The sequence below is a fragment of the Cyanistes caeruleus genome, chromosome 2 (assembly GCF_971803275.1).
Source record: "Cyanistes caeruleus chromosome 2, bCyaCae1.hap1.1, whole genome shotgun sequence".
Lineage (NCBI taxonomy): Eukaryota > Metazoa > Chordata > Aves > Passeriformes > Paridae > Cyanistes > Cyanistes caeruleus.
Genome location: NC_141702.1, coordinates 64,510,097 through 64,529,500, shown reverse-complemented (window position 1 = coordinate 64,529,500; position 19,404 = coordinate 64,510,097). Strand labels below are relative to the sequence as shown.

The window sequence follows — 19,404 nt, the reverse complement described above, 5'->3', positions numbered from 1 at the left end:
GGCATCTCTTTCGAAAGAGCAGTTGTTATGGTACTGTAAAACAGGACTTCTTCAGTTTTAAAATAAATAAGTCAGGAGTTTTATCCTCTTTAATTGTTGGTGCAATGTGTAGCAACACATTGCTCTAAATTGGATTTAATTTGGCAAGGGATGAGAATGAAGGAGGGTTTTAGTCATCTTCCCTCTGTTTCAAGTTGGCCAATGCAACACCTGCTCCCACGTTCCAGGCTGTTTTCTCCCATGAGTGCTGGTGCACAAACACTTGCCAGTTACCCCTTGACTATTGCAAAAACAAACAAAGAAGCTGTTTTAAATCAAGTTTCCGAAGCCAGACCACCAGAATGAATGCGTCTTTCTTGGTGGAACAGCTCTTTGTCTGTATTTTTCTTGTCATTATAAGGCTACCCTAAAGTGCTGGTTGGTGTGTAATGCAAGACTGTGGCAAGTAATCTGTAATTTTTCCGAGGCAAAACATCACAGCAATTTGAGTCTGAGTCTGCCTCAGAAGTGCAAATGTTGGAACTCAAATATGTATCCATGAAATAAAGCAGCAACACTGGAACAGGAAAACTGCAGGTTCAGTCTTTTAAAGTTATTAAGTATTGAAATAGTCACCCCAGTCCCAGTGGGACTTTGAAAGCATCTGTATATAGCTTATCAGCCAGTTAGAAAAAGAATATGAACAAACTCACTGCAAACAGTCCCTGTTCACTTGAGGGCTCTCAGTCATTTCATTTGGCTCACAAGCACCTGACCAATTTTTTAACCATAGAGAGCTACATTAAAGCTACTTTAAATCTAAAATTTAAAAAATCTTAAATAAAAAAGGCTGACTTTAAAAGCCAAAAATAAATCAAATTTTTAAACTACAGCTTAATCTGCTCCAGTTGAAATCACACACTACTGAAGAAGCACTCCTAAACTGTGGTCTCTGGGCTAGATGTCCCTCATGGAAGTCATGAAGTAATAAAATCCAAGAAGAAGACTATGAAGTTCAGACAAGACTTCCATTCTCCCTCATCCTAGGTGCATGTCATAACCATTACACTACAAACCCATTTCACTCTTGCACACACATACACAACTAATCTTGAATTCTTTATGGCACAGACAGGCTGCTCTTGCTCAGTACATCTAATGCTGCAGGCAAGGTGTTCTTCTAGGAGCTACAAGTTGTAGCCTTTCCCCCAGCCTGACAGTGAAATTTAACCTGCTCCCCCAATTTATGGATAACCCTTATAAATGCTAAACTGATATATAAATTCCATGTTCAGTTTTATGTTTATATAAAGAAAAGGCATCTCTTCTCTTCTCAGTCCTATTTTGTAGCGGTCACCGCTAGAGCTCGTGATGAGCTGTACCTGGCAGGTACTGAGAACATCAACTGGAGTGAACCCAAGGGAACTCCAGAAAAAGTGTTTCTTTTCTGAAGAAAAAAAATCTGGATGCAAATAGGATGGAAACATGAAAGCAGCAGTGACTTCTGAGCTCTGTCTCAATCAGAGGTTCTTTTGAGTACACTCTCAATCAAAACTTTCAGACACCAACTGGGTCTAAAGTTAGAAAGCAAGAAAGCAAAGCAAGAAATTTGATCTGGGCAGAGTGTTGAAGCATTTTCAATATCAAACAAAAGTGAAATGGGAATTTTCAGGGTCTTATCCTTGGATGTAAGCACAAAATCCTATTTGAAATTCCAAAGTCCCAGTTCAGGAACATTTTTTGGATCTAGGCTGTAATATCTGGATGCCATGTTTTCACATTCACTATGAAACAGAGACTGATAGATCTCATCTGTATATCATGTATAGCAGCTCTAGGCTGGTTCTAATCACCAACATTCTTTAATTATTAACAAAAGTTTTATTAGCTATGTGTCAAAAGCTTATTTTTTTTCTGGCAAAGGGTTGGGAAGATAATTTTTATTTGGGACAGCAGATGTTTTTAAAGCAGTAACCCAAGATTCAAACAAGACATATATATTAAGTGCAAATCCCAGGTTAATTAGAGTATTATATAGCTAATTTGATAAATAAATAAAAACTATCAAATACCTATTTCTATTAATGAAAATCCCAAACAATTCTGTAATGCAGTTCATGCCTTCTTTTTCCAATTTATAGTGACTCTTCTTGTTCTAAGACAGTACAAGATATTACTGTATGAACTACATCACCTTCTAATCTATTCTTGGGAAGCACTTTATTTGTAACACCTGTTGTTCTAATAATGCTTTTCAATCTTTGCTGCTCATGGGATCTAAGGCTAGTCAGAAACTGAATGCTTCTCTCTTTGTGGAGTGACTGGGGAGTGATCCCTGTATATAAAAGCCTGCTTTCCCACAGTGCAAGATATTTCTGTCCTTGCAATTTGTAACCACTGGCCTAATAAGAACCTGGAGTGAAATAAGTGCAAAGCAGAAATATGACCTGAATATTTCCTATATGTATTTGCTGCTTTGTCCCTCACAGAGGAGACTTCCCCTGGATTCCCCAGCTACACTACCACACACTACAAAGGAGGAAGTGAAATGAATGCAGTTGGCTTATTCCCCCCAGGAGTTCCCTCTGGTAGAGTATGTCAAAGTACTCCCAGCTGTCAGACTGTCAGGTCTGCTCGGATGTTTTGGAAGACAGCGTGCTCTGAATGGGAGTGTAACAATAGCAGGCTGATTTTTTAGCAGCCAGCACTGATAACTCTGATAAACAGTCTTCTTGAGGTAAGAAGTGACGCATATCAGAGGTTCCTGCCTTAGATGCCAAGGTTATTCGTCATATAATTGGATATTGTTGGAAAAAACCATAATTAACCTAGACTTAAAGGCATAAGGCCATCTAGTTGATAACATGTGGTCAAAGATAATCCTTCTCTGCTAACCCACTTTAATCTTCCCTTTTCATTTACTTTTAAGAGATGTGACCTAACCAGGTCTTACTTAAACAAAGCTACACTTACTGGCTTCATAATTATTGTTAAATTACAGACCTGATGCTCTTGGCATTTCATTTTATGGTGAGGTAAAAACTTAAGACTCTCCTAATTCAGAAATCCCAGAAGTTATCAGTTGACAAAAGCAAGGAACACATACATCTCTCTATGCCTGTGGGTGCCTAGTTCTGTCTCCAGCCAACAGAGAGCAGCTGTAGTGAATACCTTCCATCACCATCAAATTCTCTGTATGTGTTGGCCTATTTCATCCTACAAGGCAGCAAAAATTCCAACTGATGTACTTGTGGGGTTCACTGTTAATTGTGTCTGAATTTGCCACTTTCAGCTCACCCTGGGCCATCATGACACTTAGGCAGTCTACTACTCCTGTCCTCACCATACTCTCAGCTCTGCTTCTGCTCTACAGCTGCTCAGCCATCCATCCCTCTCCAAAAATTGTGTTAGTGCTGAGTCCCAGTGGCTCCCCTAGAACTGTAGTGGAAGTTTTTATCACACTGCCCATTGACTGACAGGAGATTGCAGGAGGTGGGTGTTTTGGCCACCCCAGTGTGCTGAGGCTATTAGCCATCTAGTGGGCTATCTGCTGCTTCCAGGAAGTCAAGGACTATCACATCACAACAGGTTTTAGCTTCTGCCCCCAGGGAAACAAACACATGGAAGCTGGCAAGGTTGTAACAAACAAAGTCATTCCTCTGGCTAGGGCCAGGTGCAGATCTCAGCAGCCTTCTCCTTCTCATCTCCTACTACCAGAAAATTGATATACCTCTTTTCCTTCAATACTTTGCTCAACTACCTGACAGGAAGTCAGATTCCCTACCATGCTTTTTCTCTTTCACATGCTAAAACCTACTTTTGTGTGTCTCTTTATAAACATCCTCAAACCATCCACACAAGCATTACAAAATCTTCATCATGTACAAATCCTAGATATCAAATACACTACCTTTTAAGATAGATTTCTGTTTGAAAAGCCTCTCAGGTACTACTAATTTGCTTTCTTATATTCCTAACATGGCAACCATACATTATACTTTCTTCCCTAAAGGCTGCACAAATAAATGAGACTTTGGCTTTTCTCCAGATATTTTCCCATTGTTAACAGGAATATCTGTTTTTAGACCCTTTCCCGTTTGTCCGTAAAGGTAGTCTTATCTTCTTGATTCATCAGTAACAGTTTGTTACTGATGTGGAACTCGGGCTCTTTGAGGTTGCCTTTCCTGTAATTACTGTTTCAGTCATTAACTGTCCCTAAAAACTTGGCCTATCTAAATGGGATTTGTTTTATTTCCTCAGGCTTATATAGGGGGGAAAAATTTAAATCTAGTGGAGTTATTTGGAGGTATTTAATTTCCTTGTCTCATCAGTATGGAATAGCTGTTAATATTTTCAACCTATTTTTCCATTATAGGCTGAATATAGAAATAGATAACTCTGGCTGAAGTTCTAGATTGTTTTGGATGAGTGAAGTGAGGAAGAGTTTGTAAGAGACTGGTACTGAGCCAAAATATCAAGATTCATATATTTCCTAGGCTTGTTTAGTCATGTTCTATGCATAGATGAAACATACAAAAAAAATTTGCAAAATAAATTATGGAACTTTATAATAAAGAAACTCCTGGTTCTGAAGTCTTTATTCTCACTCTATTAAACTACTGCTTGATAAGGAGTTTCATCTTGGAAAAGGAAAGAAAGCAGAAGACAATAAAGCACAGAAAGGTCATGGTTGAAGAGTACAAATGGGCAATCTCAACTCTAAAGAAGGAATTGCTGTTGCACAATACTGAGGGCAGTAAATTCACAGAGAGTACATTGAATGGCCAGGGGAGCAGTGTGCTTTCTCCTTACCTCTTTTTTACCTCTTATATGTCCACAGTAAGAATTTTTATATCTGAGGCTCCCTGTCAGTCAACAGAATGACACAGGCATTTTGACAGCCCTTTTCATCTCTCAAAATAAAGTGTGGCAATGTAAATATCTCATATGAATCAAATAAGCTGTTTCTCTTGGTTAACTAGAAAGGACCCAAGGGTGACTAGTTTAAGTTTCCTCCACTGTGAGGAAGAACAGTAATGAGAGAGGGCAGGAAGACTTTGAGAGGGCTCACATGTATGACGAAGTCAGACATCCAGTTCTTGTCATGTTTAAAATCAGCCAGTTCTAATTATAGAATAATTAAGGAAACTTTAAAAAACTTGGTTGCAACTCAGGTCCAATTTTGTAACAACAATCATAGGTAATGCAACTACAGGTGTAGAGAGGAAGTCTCACATTGCCCAATTTTTTTGCTTTTAATGCTAAATGTCCCAGAAGTGCACATGTGGGAGTGGGAGCGTTGGCTTGCCTTGCTAGGTCTGCACACATGTCTACTTCACATACATGGGCATTAGAGGGAATACACATGATTTCTAGAAAATTTAGAAAATCTAGAAAATACTCATTGTGCAGTACTAAGGAAATGCAAGGTATTACAGTGTGTATGTAAAAGGCATTTTACATGGTATAAAACAGAAAAATCACTAGATTGGTCATGCTCTGAGAATGCAGATAATATTCCATACATGGGAAGAGTTAGCCAAGAAACATGATACCACATATTTAAAAAGGCAATTTGGCCCTTTAAGGAATGATACCTTTTCCTCAGCTACTATATCTTTTCCATCATGACTTAAAACCTCAGGCTATGATTTTATGATACCAACGTGCAGTATGTTAAAGAAATACCCTTTTAGTGAAATGATACTTATTAATTAGTTCCTGAAAATCAATTCATTTTAGATGCTTCTAACTGGGTTGTCTGGAATCAGGACATCCAAATCAGCAGTCTCTAGGTTTTACAATCTATGGATTCATAATGAAAAGGGATTTCATACATTTAATGATTTTTAGTGTAGTACAATTGGAGGAGTTTTGTGTAAATTTTAGCAAAATTTAACAAAAAAAAAGGTCTTCAGTAATGTGGAAAATGGCAGACATGAAAGAAATGCACAAAAACTGCTTACAGATATTCGGAATGACAACCTTCCAAAGCCTACGCTCTTCTCATAAACACGACGCTGTTACTTTCAGATGGGTTGGGAAGATTTTCTTCCCACCCTAGGCCACACATATTCGGAACAGAGAAATCACAGACAGGAATTTCTGCCTCCCTTTTTTACTGCTTCACAGCTCTTCATCCAGTGTGGCTCATGTTGAAACACATTCAAGTGCTAGCTCCTCTCAGAAATGCACATCCCTTCACTTACTGTACAGAGCAAATTGGCACATCTCAACAGCAATATCACTTTTTTGGTATTTAGGTGAGAAAGCAAGCATTTGTTGCAGCTGATTTCAGTGCTGCAGCACACAGTGCTGGTGGTAGGCCAGACAGGGAACTTTCTGAGCACATCTCACCTCCAAAGCCTCTGTCTCCAGCCAGGCACACAGCTCTGCCCAGCTTGGGCCAGGCTGTGCGTGTGGGCTGTGCCTGCCAGGGGCAACCCTTCAGCTGATCCGCCAGTCACAACAGGACCAAACAAAAGATAAATCAGGTAAAGATAAAGCAGTCTTCCCTGTGTTAAATTTAAGGGTAATGACTCCTCACAAACCATAAAGGGGATAAAGTAACTGTGGCCTTTGTTACTTGTGACAATGATAGATGATTCTTAGAATTGATCTTTATCCCACTGTTCTGCCTAGAATTGATCCTTATCCCACTTCTTTGATGAAAACGCTGGTTTGGACACGACATTATTTTAAAATTTTTGCTCATAATCTGTTCAAGTTCCATAGATACAAATAGCGTTTTTATCCAACCCTCTTCAGTACTGGTCACACTTCAGTCATGGGTGAACAGCAGAGCTTACAGCTATTACCGTAGTTTGCAACTGTACCCTCACCTAATAGCCCAGGTGTTATTGGCAAGACAACACAAATAATGAAGCACAAATAATCAAAGTATTTTGAGCAACCAAAACCCCCTTTTAAATATTATCCATAATAAAAGCAACTGAAGATGCCAGACACTACTTGTCAACCATAATTGCCCAACCAGAGCTGGGCTGGACAACAAGACAGCAATAACACCACCTGAACATTGTGCCTGCTGAGGGCTTTAGGGGTGGTTGCAAGTATTCCCTCCCTGTGCACGCCTGGCCCAGGGAAAGGCTTTTCACGTGTCCTTCACACCGAGGCATTCAGGTTAGCTGGGGACACAGCACTCTGCAAGGTCATGCAGGGCTGCCAGTGCTAACTGGCATGACTCACAGACATTGCAAAGTGATGAACTCCTACTCGACTCCCTGGGAAAAACACCATCATATCTGAACCTGGCTAGCAGTGTTACATTTCAACATGCGTTTGTTATTTGTACTGTCTTGCCAATTGTGTTTGTGCCCTGAGGGTGACTAGATAGCTATAAATCTTGATAGTCCAGGTTCACAGAACCACAGAATCATTTAGATTAGAAAAGAACTTTTAAATCATCAAGTCTGCATGTTAAACTATATGTATACAACTATGTTTGAGACAGATTCTTCAAAATAAATGTGTTTAGAAAGAGGTGTAAGGCCTCTGTTATTACAGTATACTAAAAGTTCATTATTCCTAACATTACTTTCTTCCTTTGAAGAAAAAAGTTAACACTATTATCCAAAGATAATAATTACATGTATACAGTGTGACAGATGCTACAAAGAACTTAGTTCTGCTTTCCTTATCAACTACCATTATCCAGTGCAGCATGGTGCTTTTTCAACTTACATCCCTGGACTTCTTCACAGAGAAACCAGGAGGCAAAAGAAAAACAAGAAATAAGCTCTGGATCGCATCCCAGCTCTCAGTTGTCTCACACTGCCAACCATAGAAGGAGGAGGAACTCCAGAGTTTAGGCAGCTTAGATACAGCCAAAGTGATTAAAACTGATTTCTTAGTATCACATGGGAATTGTGACAGACAAGAGAGCTGAATTTGTATCTTCCCTGAAAGGAAGTAAATTGCTTTTCAAGAATATGTGTTATTTGTGACAGATCTTTTGGATACTCTTCAGGTGACATTCGTAGAGATGGAAGACCATTATGAAGGCACAGTTCATTTTCCTTTATTTTCCCATAAGGACAGTATGTAGGAGAAGGGAAGTGACAACATGCCACCAATACAGTGGAATTCCTCAAATAAGAATAGATATTATGAGAACCGCTGAAAACAAAACTGTTTTGGTTATTGTGCTGCTTTACAGATATTCACACAGACATTACAATTACTGTTTTCTTAAGCTTCAGGGACTGAACTTGCAAAATCAACACTTTTCAAGCAATTCTGCTGATACATTTAGTAGATAAGAGGCAACCCTCAAAAGGTTTGGAGAGTGCATTTTATTTTAAAAAAAAATAAAATTCTGAGTGTTTCAATTTATCTTAGTATCTTGGAATTTAGGCAGAAAACGTAAGATCAGAATTTTCTCATGAGATTATCTTCCCTGGAAGTGCCTTCTGTACCATTCTTATCCTGCTTCAGATCTCAGCAGAAACTGGGGTACACAGATGACTCCACTATTTATTTATTTCTAAAGCAATGGAACATTTTGAACATCAAAAGAAAAAGAAGGAAAGTTTGGTTGTTTGGATGGGTGCCGAATTCTACTACACAATGATTAAACAGCAAATGTTACAGTTTAGGACAGTTGGTCTTTCTCAAATGCTACCCCACTGTCCATTATTATAATTTAGAGTACAATTAGCTTACCCAAATGTCAGCACAAAACTTGGCTGCTTAAATTGTCTAGCTGTTTTCCCATGGTTCCTCTTTGAGTCAAAGGGAAGACACAGACTCTGATACGGTGATTCAGAGTAGAAGGCTAAGTAAACTAGTTGGCGTTGTGAAAGCCTCCCTGTTTCTTACACTGACCTTTAAATGATAATTACGACCTGTCTGTATGACATCTAGCAAAATGAGGCTCCAATAACACAGACATCTGTTACCACATTATCTAATTCGAATGATGTGTACTCCCACATACACACTAAAATATATTGGTACTTAGTATTAAATGAAAAAAAAAGCTATTAGGAAAGTTATATTTGGTTCTATGCTGCAGTGAAATGACAAAAATAACCTAAAATTGATGTACATGTTAAATAAAACTACTTTTTACCTTTAATATTTAAATATATAAACTATGAGCTTAATATTTTTCATCTTATCTAGAAAACTATCAGCTACTTGATAAATGTCTGCTATTTTTTTCTTTTTTTTTCTTTTTTTTTCATTTTTTAATAAAATATAAGTAATTAGCCATACTAAATAGCTACCAGTAACTGAAGGTGTATATAGTTACAGGTGTGTTTGACCAGAGAGATGGTGGATGTCTCACCTCTGGAACCATTCAAGGCTGGCCTGGACAGGCTTCTGAGTGATCTGATCTAGTTGAAGATGTCCCTCCTCATTGCAGGAGCTTTGGACTTTAGATGACCTTGAGAGGTCCCTTCCAATCCAAATTATTCTACAATTCTCTTTTACCATGAGTTTTCTCCTGTATATCTCTTGTTTAACCATGCTTCAACAGGAAAGTTTCTGCCAATTCCTCTATCACAGTACACTGGTCCCAGCCACAGGAAAGGACATCAGCTGCAGAGCCACCAAGGCAGGGGTTTTACCACTACTGATTCAAAGATATTTGGGGATGCTATCAGGTTTTCACCTGCAAGCCACTGAGCTCCTTACTCAAACCCATCCTCATTCTTGCATTCACATTGTCCAATGTTTGCTCTGGCTTCCACATGCTTTCATAGACAAAATGTTCAATAAGATAGCTCCAGCAAGCTGGGTTAGTTTTTTTCCAGTGGATTCAAACTGCCTTAGAAAAGGCAGTATTTTTTTTTTTTCCTAAAAAAAAAAATTATTAGCATTTTTTTCCTATAGGGGAAAAGTTGTTTCCTATTTCTCATTTTGTTAAGAAAATAACCAGCATTACATTCTGACCTTTTCTGGTAGTTTTCCTTCACTATTGTTTTGTTAATTTATTTAGGTTTTAATATTCTAACATGTTTATTCAAATATTATTCAAATACCAGGTTAAATGTTATTCAAATCCCAGGTTATAGGACCTCTTATTATACTGCAATTTCTTGAGGCTATCTCAACAGAATACTCACTACATCAAAAGGAAAAAAATATTTTCTCAGAAGTCATTTCCTGCAAAAATTTAAATTCTGCTTGATGGACATTTGGTTTTAACTTCTAACTTCTAATAAAAAATATCTGACATTTTTGTAAAACAAATTCTGCTTTCCAACTTGCTACTGCTACCATTACTACAATTATCTTAGGAATTGTATTCTGATCTAAGGAACTAGGATTTTAAAAATAATATATTAATGAACCAGCAGCCAGTCCTAGATCAGCACACACTTCTGTTTCTGATATGACTAGAAAGGGAAGTTTATGTTCAGGCCAAAATGAGACTTAAAGAAGTATTTCCTATTGGACTTACTCAAGCACATGTTATAGCATAGTTGGAAATCTGATATTTAACCATTAAGAAACCAGCTGATGTAGATGCCAAATGTCAGCAAAGGAGATGCAGTTCATTTTCCAATTCATTGTCACAGGAAACTAGTGGTTTAATAAGGTAGTAGGCCAATTGATGCTGGATTTTTTTTTTTCCACACAGTCAGAAAATTTGGTAAAAGTTACATCACTTTCTTGCCCACTAGCCCTGCTAAATCGCTTCTTGTGCCCGTGTTCCAGCTGAAGTTGGAAATATTGAAGGATTCCTTTCCTTTTCTGAAAAGCCAGCTAGTGGTGGCTGAAATCAGTTTCATCTGGTATTACTTGAACATTGATATTATACTTTAAAAAAAGCCAGCAACAACTATGTTATGGGTTTAATTGAAGTGCATAAAAAGTTCCTGCTAAAAATAACACAAACCATTTTACTAATTTAGTATATTCACAATATTCCACTAAAAACAAGTGAAAAGATAGACTAGGCCATCGTTTGGACTTTTTTTTTTAAACTCTGATTCTGGGACACAGTAACAAACACTCTGTAACACCTCTCCACTATTCTAAGCGCTCAAGAGCTTCTGTATGGATCGTGAATACAGGGCTGGGGAACAAAATTGTCCCTGGAAGTTCGGTGCTCCCTTGAGCATTGAAATTGTCTTTCCTTGGCTGGTGGAAACCCACAGCAATCTCCCTCAGTCGGCTTCTCTGAGTGTGATCAGAACTCTACAGATAACTCAAATAAAAGGGTGACTTTTATTGGAGTTATTAAAGTCTGACACACCCATGCTTCTACAGAGAAGACTGCACTTGTCATTCTAAGGATCTGAGCTTGGTTTCTGAATTAAGCATCTTCAGATTGCAACTGGCAGACACTGACTGTGGGAGCAATCACTCTTACATTTAGCTTTCATCCCCACCCCAAGGTGGCTGAAAATGGTTTTGCTGTTTCTAGATGATCTCTGTCAGCAGAAGGCAAGCTAAGCGTAACCCGAAAGTCTTAGAATTGTAAGTAGCCAGTGATGCCTTGTAGTGGACTTGGCACATGATACTGCAAACGTCAGAAAAATAGATTGAAAATACTGCAAACTTCAGAAAAAAAAAGCACAATCAAATGTAGTTCCTAGTACTGAACAGGTGGTTCAGGTACTGAACAGGTGAAAGGGAGACAGAACTTTTGACTGACAATCCCACTTAAAAACTTCTGTAATTGCACTACTGCTGATGGAAAGAGATGTTTATGGATGTCAATACCATGAACAAAGCTGACATTTTGATATATGACTAGGGTCTGCGGAAAAATCTGCATGTAGTACAGTATTTACCTGACCATCTTCTCAAAATAACCTGATTACTTTCTTCTTTTACTAAGCATTTGTGTTTTTTAAATATATCTTGCAATTGCTTTGTATCTAAATTATTATTTCTATCATAAAAGCTGTACAGAGCCTGGCAAAATGATGTGTGATTGCCTGGACTGGAAAAAAGTAACTGTAACAGATATCTTAGGAAACACTTGAAAACATTTATGGTTTTACACATTGTCAGGATATCTTGGAAAGCACAGTACAGCTGGAACTACTTTACCAAGAGCAACCTGCCCAAATACATCCGAGAGAAACAGGTTTTCCAGAAAGCCTTCCCTCCATCTGCAGATCTAGTGGAGAGAGCTTTTCCTTCCAGGCTATCTGCTCAAGAGTTTTTTCCTTCCACAGCTTCATCAGTATGAATATATTTCAAGAAGAATCTGTAGTGAAGAAAAGAACCAACGTGTGTTTGCATGATTATCAGTGGATTTTGAGTACATGGTAATAAAATGCCAGGGCAGGGGTGACAGCATATTTCCAAAGCTGCTCATCCCAGTGGAGCTAAATTTACACAAATGCATTCGTAAGAAATGCAAAGAGCTTGATTACAGTAAATATGGCCTGATTTTGCAGTCATGAGAAACTAGGTCAAAGGGAGCTTAGTTTATCACTAGGATATTTGTGCATCATTGTTAGGCCTTTCCCACGACTTCCCAGCTGCATCTCCTGTCTATCCCCGCGGCAAGCTGCACCCACTGCCATCATGCAAGGTACAAAGAGGGAAATGAAGCGGTAGGACTTCTGTGAGAGGGCAAATAATGCCAGCTTTGGGATGTGCACGTCATTGGAATGCTGATGGGCAGGCAGCATAAGGAAGAACAAAGTGTGGATACAACCTGAGCAGAAGTGTTGGAATGGTACTCAGGTATTGTAGATATTTAATCTGAAAAATTTAATGGCCTAGCTATTCAACATGACCAAAGTATCAAGATTATTTAGTCAGAGATGGTAATAAATCCGCAACCAGAATGGCATTGGGCAAAATGCAATTTGGTTGTATTATTTTACTCTTGCATTGCAAATAGGAATAAATTTGGGAGAGTCTGCACCTATGCAATCCCAATGCTCGTTATGAGGTCTAAATGGGATTATACAGAGAGTTAAATCCACCATTAATTAGTAAAGTCAGAAAGATAAAGACTGAAGAATAATCAGGAGTAGAGACTCTTCCATATTAATAATCAATAATTAACAATTGATAATTAATCATTAATAGTTAATAGTTAATAATTAATAATAAATTAGCAAAGTTAAGAAACATGTATTAATTTTATTTAAAATAGTGCTTCTTTTCCTAGTCAAATCTAGTTAATCTCCATTTTAATAATGAAAAGGAAAAACTAAGTTATCAGATCTTATGATATCTGATTTTAAAAAGAGGGAACAAGCACTATTATTAGTCTGTATTTATCCTTATATTTATGCTCTGCTTATTCTAACGGTATTAAGTTTTCTTTGACAAAAAAATTAAACTAGATATCATTTAGTGCAGATTTCTTAGCTATTCACTTTTATAATTTCAAAAGATGGAAAAAGACAAAATCATAGTCACAAATCTTTTCTGTATATTATAACGAGCAAGGATACCACAGGCCATGCAGCCACCCATGCCATCTCATTCAGGTAAGAGGTGACAGAAAAAACATTTCAAATGTGGCACATCTCTCATCTTTCAAACTGCTGCAATCATTTTTAGATACATAGGTCCCAATCAAGAAAATATCTGAGCACATGCTCAGCTTTAAAGATGGCAACAATCCCTTTGAATTCATTGAGACCATAGAGTTACTTATTATTAGTTATATATTTAAGGGATAATGTCTCTCACATAGTTCCTTTTTCTAATCAGCCTTTTTTCACATATTCCCTAAAGGGAATACTGTGGGATGCAGAGGTTTTTCTTTTTATAGGGATGTTTCATAAAGATGATTACTAGCATGTCCACTGTCCCAAATAACAGGTTATTATTTTCTCCTTACCCAATTTCTACCAACATTTTCAAGCTGATGCAGTGTTCTTTACCTCCCAGTCCATTACCCTAGTCCATCATTAAGCATCTGTTACAATGATCACTCTGTAAACTCAGGCAATGAGTTTTTTCTAAATCCCTTGACTTTGCCTTGGATCAGGTAAATTTTGTTAGTGTGTAAGAATTAAGGGAGGGAATAAACAGAGTCCATCAGATACATTGTGCAACACAATTAAATATCGTGCTGACAATTCCCTTTTCAATTCCCTTTCAGCTTATCATTATTATTTTCTTATTATGGTTTCTTAAGGTGAGATGAATCTATTCTGTTATTTTCTATTTACTTTAAAGCCACATAGAATTTTGCTGTTTACTGTGGGAGATTTGAATCATCACATTCAGTATGCTGAACTTTTAATTTTCCCAAGTGAGCAAAGGAAATATTACACAACCTCACTGTTTCAAATTAGTTATGGACTTCTGTTTATTTCTTTACTGCAAGCATTTTTGCTTAGTTAATAGTACAATTTGTTAATGTTAAAAATTTATTCTTTCGCTTGCACTAAGAATGAAAAAGGCATTTTTTCCTTGCTGTACAGAACTCAAGCAATTCTTATTCCTCCATTTCCAGAACCTTTTCCCAAGGAATCTGATTAACTGATGAAAACAACCAATAGTTTATGAATCCATAGAACACTACTGCCTGTCTTCTACATTTTCCTGTAGGTGAGGCTCTCAATGTGTGATGCTGTGCAAAGATCAGGCAATATTAATTAATTAATTAATTAATTAATTGTACCATCCTCTTAGCAGTTCAGCACACTGCTCTGGACAGTGGGTTGGTAGCAGGCAAAAAAAAATACTGTGTACCTTTAGTATGCATCAAAGAAAAGTTCGTGAATTCCTGAGAATTTGTAGTAAAAATATTAAAATAATTTCAGGGTTGGGAAAAATGTTCTGAGATAGAACTTAGAGAATTTTATATGTCCACTTAAGAGCAAAGACACGGCAACTATCCTCAAATAAATACAATTTTTTTCATATTTAATGAAGTAATTGCAATGATAGCAATAACTAAGAGTAATTGTTCTTACTAGTAGGAATGACATAAAAATAACAGACATCTGGAATGAGACAAATGTGGGGCAAAGAATAAGAAAATTATACTATGATTTTTAAAGGGATGAAAGAAACCTTCCAGGAGGTTATTAGAAAAAATTCTGCATAACTGTGCTTGCTTATATTTCTTCTGTCATATTCTTCAACTTTTTTAGGCACTCTGTCCGTTTTAAAAGTTACTCACTTGCATTCTTGCTTTCCCTGTTGCTCTGATTACTCTGTCCTGTAAATGTGCACCCTTTTTTTAAATTTTTTTTATTTTGTTACTTTCTTTGTAGGGACTATGCCCCAGCACTTGCAATCTTCTCTTCTACATTAAACTCCCCCTGTCTGAAACCTCCTAAAATTTGATTCTGGTGATGGTGTCACCTCCTGGTTCTGACCCTAGGCAGTGGCCTCACCTGTGGTCTCTGCATGACTACAATCCCTGGGACAGAGACAAAGGCATACTTTTCATAAGCAACTACTGATGATTTCACAAATAAGAGCCATCTAAAGACTCATGCTTTACACTCTCTAAAAATCAATATCTGATAGTCTTTGAAGCTGGTCTCTACATTTAAACTTCTTAATGTTTGTGAATCACTTAAAAAACTGGCCTTAAAAAAAAAGTATTTTTCAAAAAAATTTTTAATAATATACTGTAAAAACAGACTATATAAAATCTTTTTAGGAGTCTGTTTGGAAATGCAAGTTCTGACACAAGGCAGCGGTGTGGGTTAGCTGAAATAATAGGAAAAGTTTCCAAAAGTAATGACTCTGCCATGCTAATAATTTATGAGACATTTTTTCAAAATCAGCTTTCAGATGGAAGTGGGAAAAATAATAGAATATAACTTCTTCTTTACAATGGCCTGTTAATAGAGAAAGGCAAAGGCGCCTGTACTCTAAGGAAGCTGTCAGCAAAGCTGCAGGCTGGAGGTTCCAGTATCGCTTACAGTACTGGCAAGAAGGAGACCACTGCTGGGGAATGAAGCTTGAGGAAGGAAGCAAAAGGAAAAGGCTGTGGGGGGGTTGAAGAAGAGAATCAAGGATCTTTCTTCACCATTCTTTTTTTACAGCTTTTGTGTGTCTGGACTGATTTGTTGTGGGAGAGCTGCTGGAGACAGTATATTTGGCAAAAGACGGGGTAGCTCAAAGCCAAAAGGATGGTGCTACTGACAGTTTAAACTATGGCTTTTCTCTCTTTTTTTCTTTTTTTTTTCTTCCCCCCTCCCTCCTTTTTCTTTGAAGGAAGGAAAAGCAAAAAGGGGAAGAAAGGAATTTGCAATGAAAACCAGAGCAGTGGGTTAACAAGAACCCTGCAGGCTTCAGTAGACTGGAAAGATACACGAGGCACTTCCTCTACCATCTGGCATGCAATTCTGCTGCTGCTGCTCTTAGTACATAACTTCAGAGTGAATAAGCAAACAAGTAAAACTTTTTAAGAGACACCAACTATGAAACACCAGCTATTAATCTGTCAGCTTACTCTCTTCCCTTTTCTCACACCACAGTATTCCTTTCCTCAAGTCTTTTCCAGTTCTCATGTCTACCTGTGAAACTATGCACTGCCTTGTCATGTTTTCAGATGACTCCATTTGCCTTTTTTTTGGCATTGATTCTCAGAATGAATGAGGGACAGAGCTAATACTTTTATATTTCTCTTGTAATCACTTAAGCTTCTTTAAGTCAGAGTCAGAGAGAAATGCAGTTGGTAGAAATAAAGCCATCTATCTCTGCTAAAGCGTTTCCTTCAAATAAGGCTGGAAGTGTGACTACAGAAGAGAAATTTTAGGTGAGTCGAGCTTGCTGAAGGACCATTCAAAATGCAGTTACAAATGGCTGGGTACATTGCTGTGTAGGAGTATGTTTTATTTCTGATGGATTTTCTTAACTGAAAAGCATGATGTTAAGGTCACATTTCAAGTTGGATAAATATTCACAGCACAGCTGAAGACAGAGAAGCAGAGAACTTGCAAAATCTGAGCATTTTGTCAATTAGAGATCTCTGAGAGTGATGTAGAGATTGGTGCTAGAACCCCTTATATTCAAGTATAGACCTCCCAGGCTTTCCTGTGAGCAGTTTATGTGGCACCATTCTTATAATGAAAAAGTCAAAAAAGAAAGTCAGTTACAGCAAAATCTTGAATGAATTAAGGATAAGTAATCACTGGATTGGAGTACAACTGTGAAGCATTAGTTTATTAAGAATAAGATGAATTACTTTACAGACATACCTGTTAATGCCAAGCAACAATTTTAACATACTTTTTTTCATTCACAACTGCTGATCCTTAAACTGTCCAGAAATCAGAAAGAAAACAAAAACAAAAACTCCAGGCTATCTAAAAACAGTTGTTTTCATTTGACAGTAATTTTACAAGAGAAAAAGTACATACATACATTTCATTAGGTTTACTACATATCTTCTTGAAGTACTGATACTATAACAATAGATGTATTTCAGTTTGTTTTTGGACTGGCCTCCTCCTTTGCACCTGTAGAACTATAAATGAAAACCAATACAACAATTAATCCTGATCCTATCCAAAAAACAGGTACCTACCCAAGTGACCCAGCCACAAATGATACAAAACCTTTCACAGTTGTAAGGACACAAGAAGGTAGTATAGGTTTAGAAATCTCTTATTGCTGCTATCAAGAGGGCTGTCTAAGTTCTGTTAAGCACTTAAATATTCAGGTATTAATCTAAAAATTAGTCTGGACATCTGTGAATACCTTGCCTTCTGCAATGTCTGGTATCTTTTATCATAGAATCATTATGGTTGGGAAAGATCTCCATAACCATTGCATCCAACCTTTGGCAGTACATCACTTTGTCAGCTAAACCATAGCACTAAGTGCCACTGTCAGTGTTTCTTAAACACTTTTTGCATCCAGTGAAGCTGGAAATGGCAAAAGGATAGCCTTTCTTTCAGAGTGCTCTGGCACTTCTGCTCTTTGCCTCAGTGGGGACCACAAAGCACAGAGGTAAACAAAGAGGAAAAACAATAGCTGAAAAAAAGTTATTGCAACTCCTTGTTGCACAAAACCAAAATGAAGTAGTTGGGGTGTAGGGTTTAAACCACGCAGTAGACAGCGTCCTCAAAGTCTTCTGGATTTCAGTTGCCCAGTTTATCCCTTTTTGATAGGAACAGTGCTTTAAAGAGTAATTGCCCGAGACACATCAATATGAAACACCTAAAATGTCACAGTAAGCTAGATGAAAATAAATAAAATTTGCCTTTCTAGAAAATGATAACCACAGATTGTACAAATGTGTCAATGCTTGAGCTACTGTACTGCACATCATCTATTTCTTTGTTCTTAACTCCTTTGTTCAATGAGTCAGGATATCCTGATACAAAAGAGTGCAAAATATCAGCACAAAAAGAATACTACACTACTTTGGAAGTGCTTCATAATTTCCAAGGCAAAGCTACCAAGTGTAGAGGGCTAATAGTATGGCACTATAGTCTGAATCAAAACTTTAGCAAATCTTTAGAGCTGTCACTTTGAGGTTGAGACATCAAGATAAGCAGGGCAGAAATCCTGTAACAGGGAAACAGCATGATGTTAATATGAGGAGGAAAGATTTGTGCACTGTTTTCTACATGTAAGGGTGTTAAGTTTCAGTCCATTCTCTTGGCTTCTCTTGCTATGTGAAGGGAGATCCTGCTTGTTGGGCGGTTTACTTTTCCATCTGGAGAGAAGGCAGAACACTGAATATAACCCAGAGAAGACAAACGTATGCACGCTAGAAAATGTCATACAGCCCACTAAAATCCCATTAAATAAGTCTTCTGCAATTGTACTGAAAACAAAGTGCTGATGCAAGAGCTCAACCTCCACCCTCCGCTGTACGCTCCGTAATCTAAGGGACAGACCAGTACCACGAGCAGGCTAAAGGGCATATATTGTATAAAGGCAATATAAATGTTTTGAAAATCGCATGGCTCCTGCGGCGCCAGGATGCCAGGGAAGGGCCGGGCGCTGCTCTGGGGTCTGGCCGAAGGCAGCCCACAAGTCCGGGGAAGCCCTCGCTGGCAGCTGCGCAGCCCCAGCACGCCACCTCTGCTGCTGCATGAGACAGAGCACTCTGCCGGGCGCCTTTGCCTTGTTTTTAAAGATTAGCCGTGAATAATTGCCTCCTCATCGTAGTCCGGGAGCGACCGCTGCCACCAGGCCCTGTCCTAACGTGAACCCGTTCAGGTGCAGCTTTACAGCCCAAGTGACCGGGGGCTCGGGGCAGACCCCACGCCCTCTCCTAAACCCTAAACCCGTCCTTTCAGCAGCTCCCTGCTCTCCGACCCCTCAGGCGCCGGCACCTCCGCTGCCCCTCTGCGTGCGGGGTCGGGCTGGCGTCCGAGAGCGGGGCAGGCGGGGGCTCCTGCTGCGCTCGCGGCCCTCGCCGCGTCCCGTGAATCACCGCCCTTCCTCCCGCCCAAGGGCAGCCCAGGTGACGGCGGGCTTTGACTAAGAGGCCAAAACCCCCACCGGCTCCGCAGCCAGCTGGGCCAGGAGGAAGGCGGGGCGGAGGGG

At 38.5% G+C, this 19,404-nt stretch overlaps 1 protein-coding gene across 3 annotated transcripts in view; it reads left to right on the top strand.

Annotated features, from left to right (window-relative positions):
• Window positions 1-19,404, top strand: part of PDE7B (phosphodiesterase 7B) — a 169,872-nt gene that overhangs the window by 68,049 nt on the left and 82,419 nt on the right. The gene's annotated exons all lie outside the window — the stretch shown is intronic.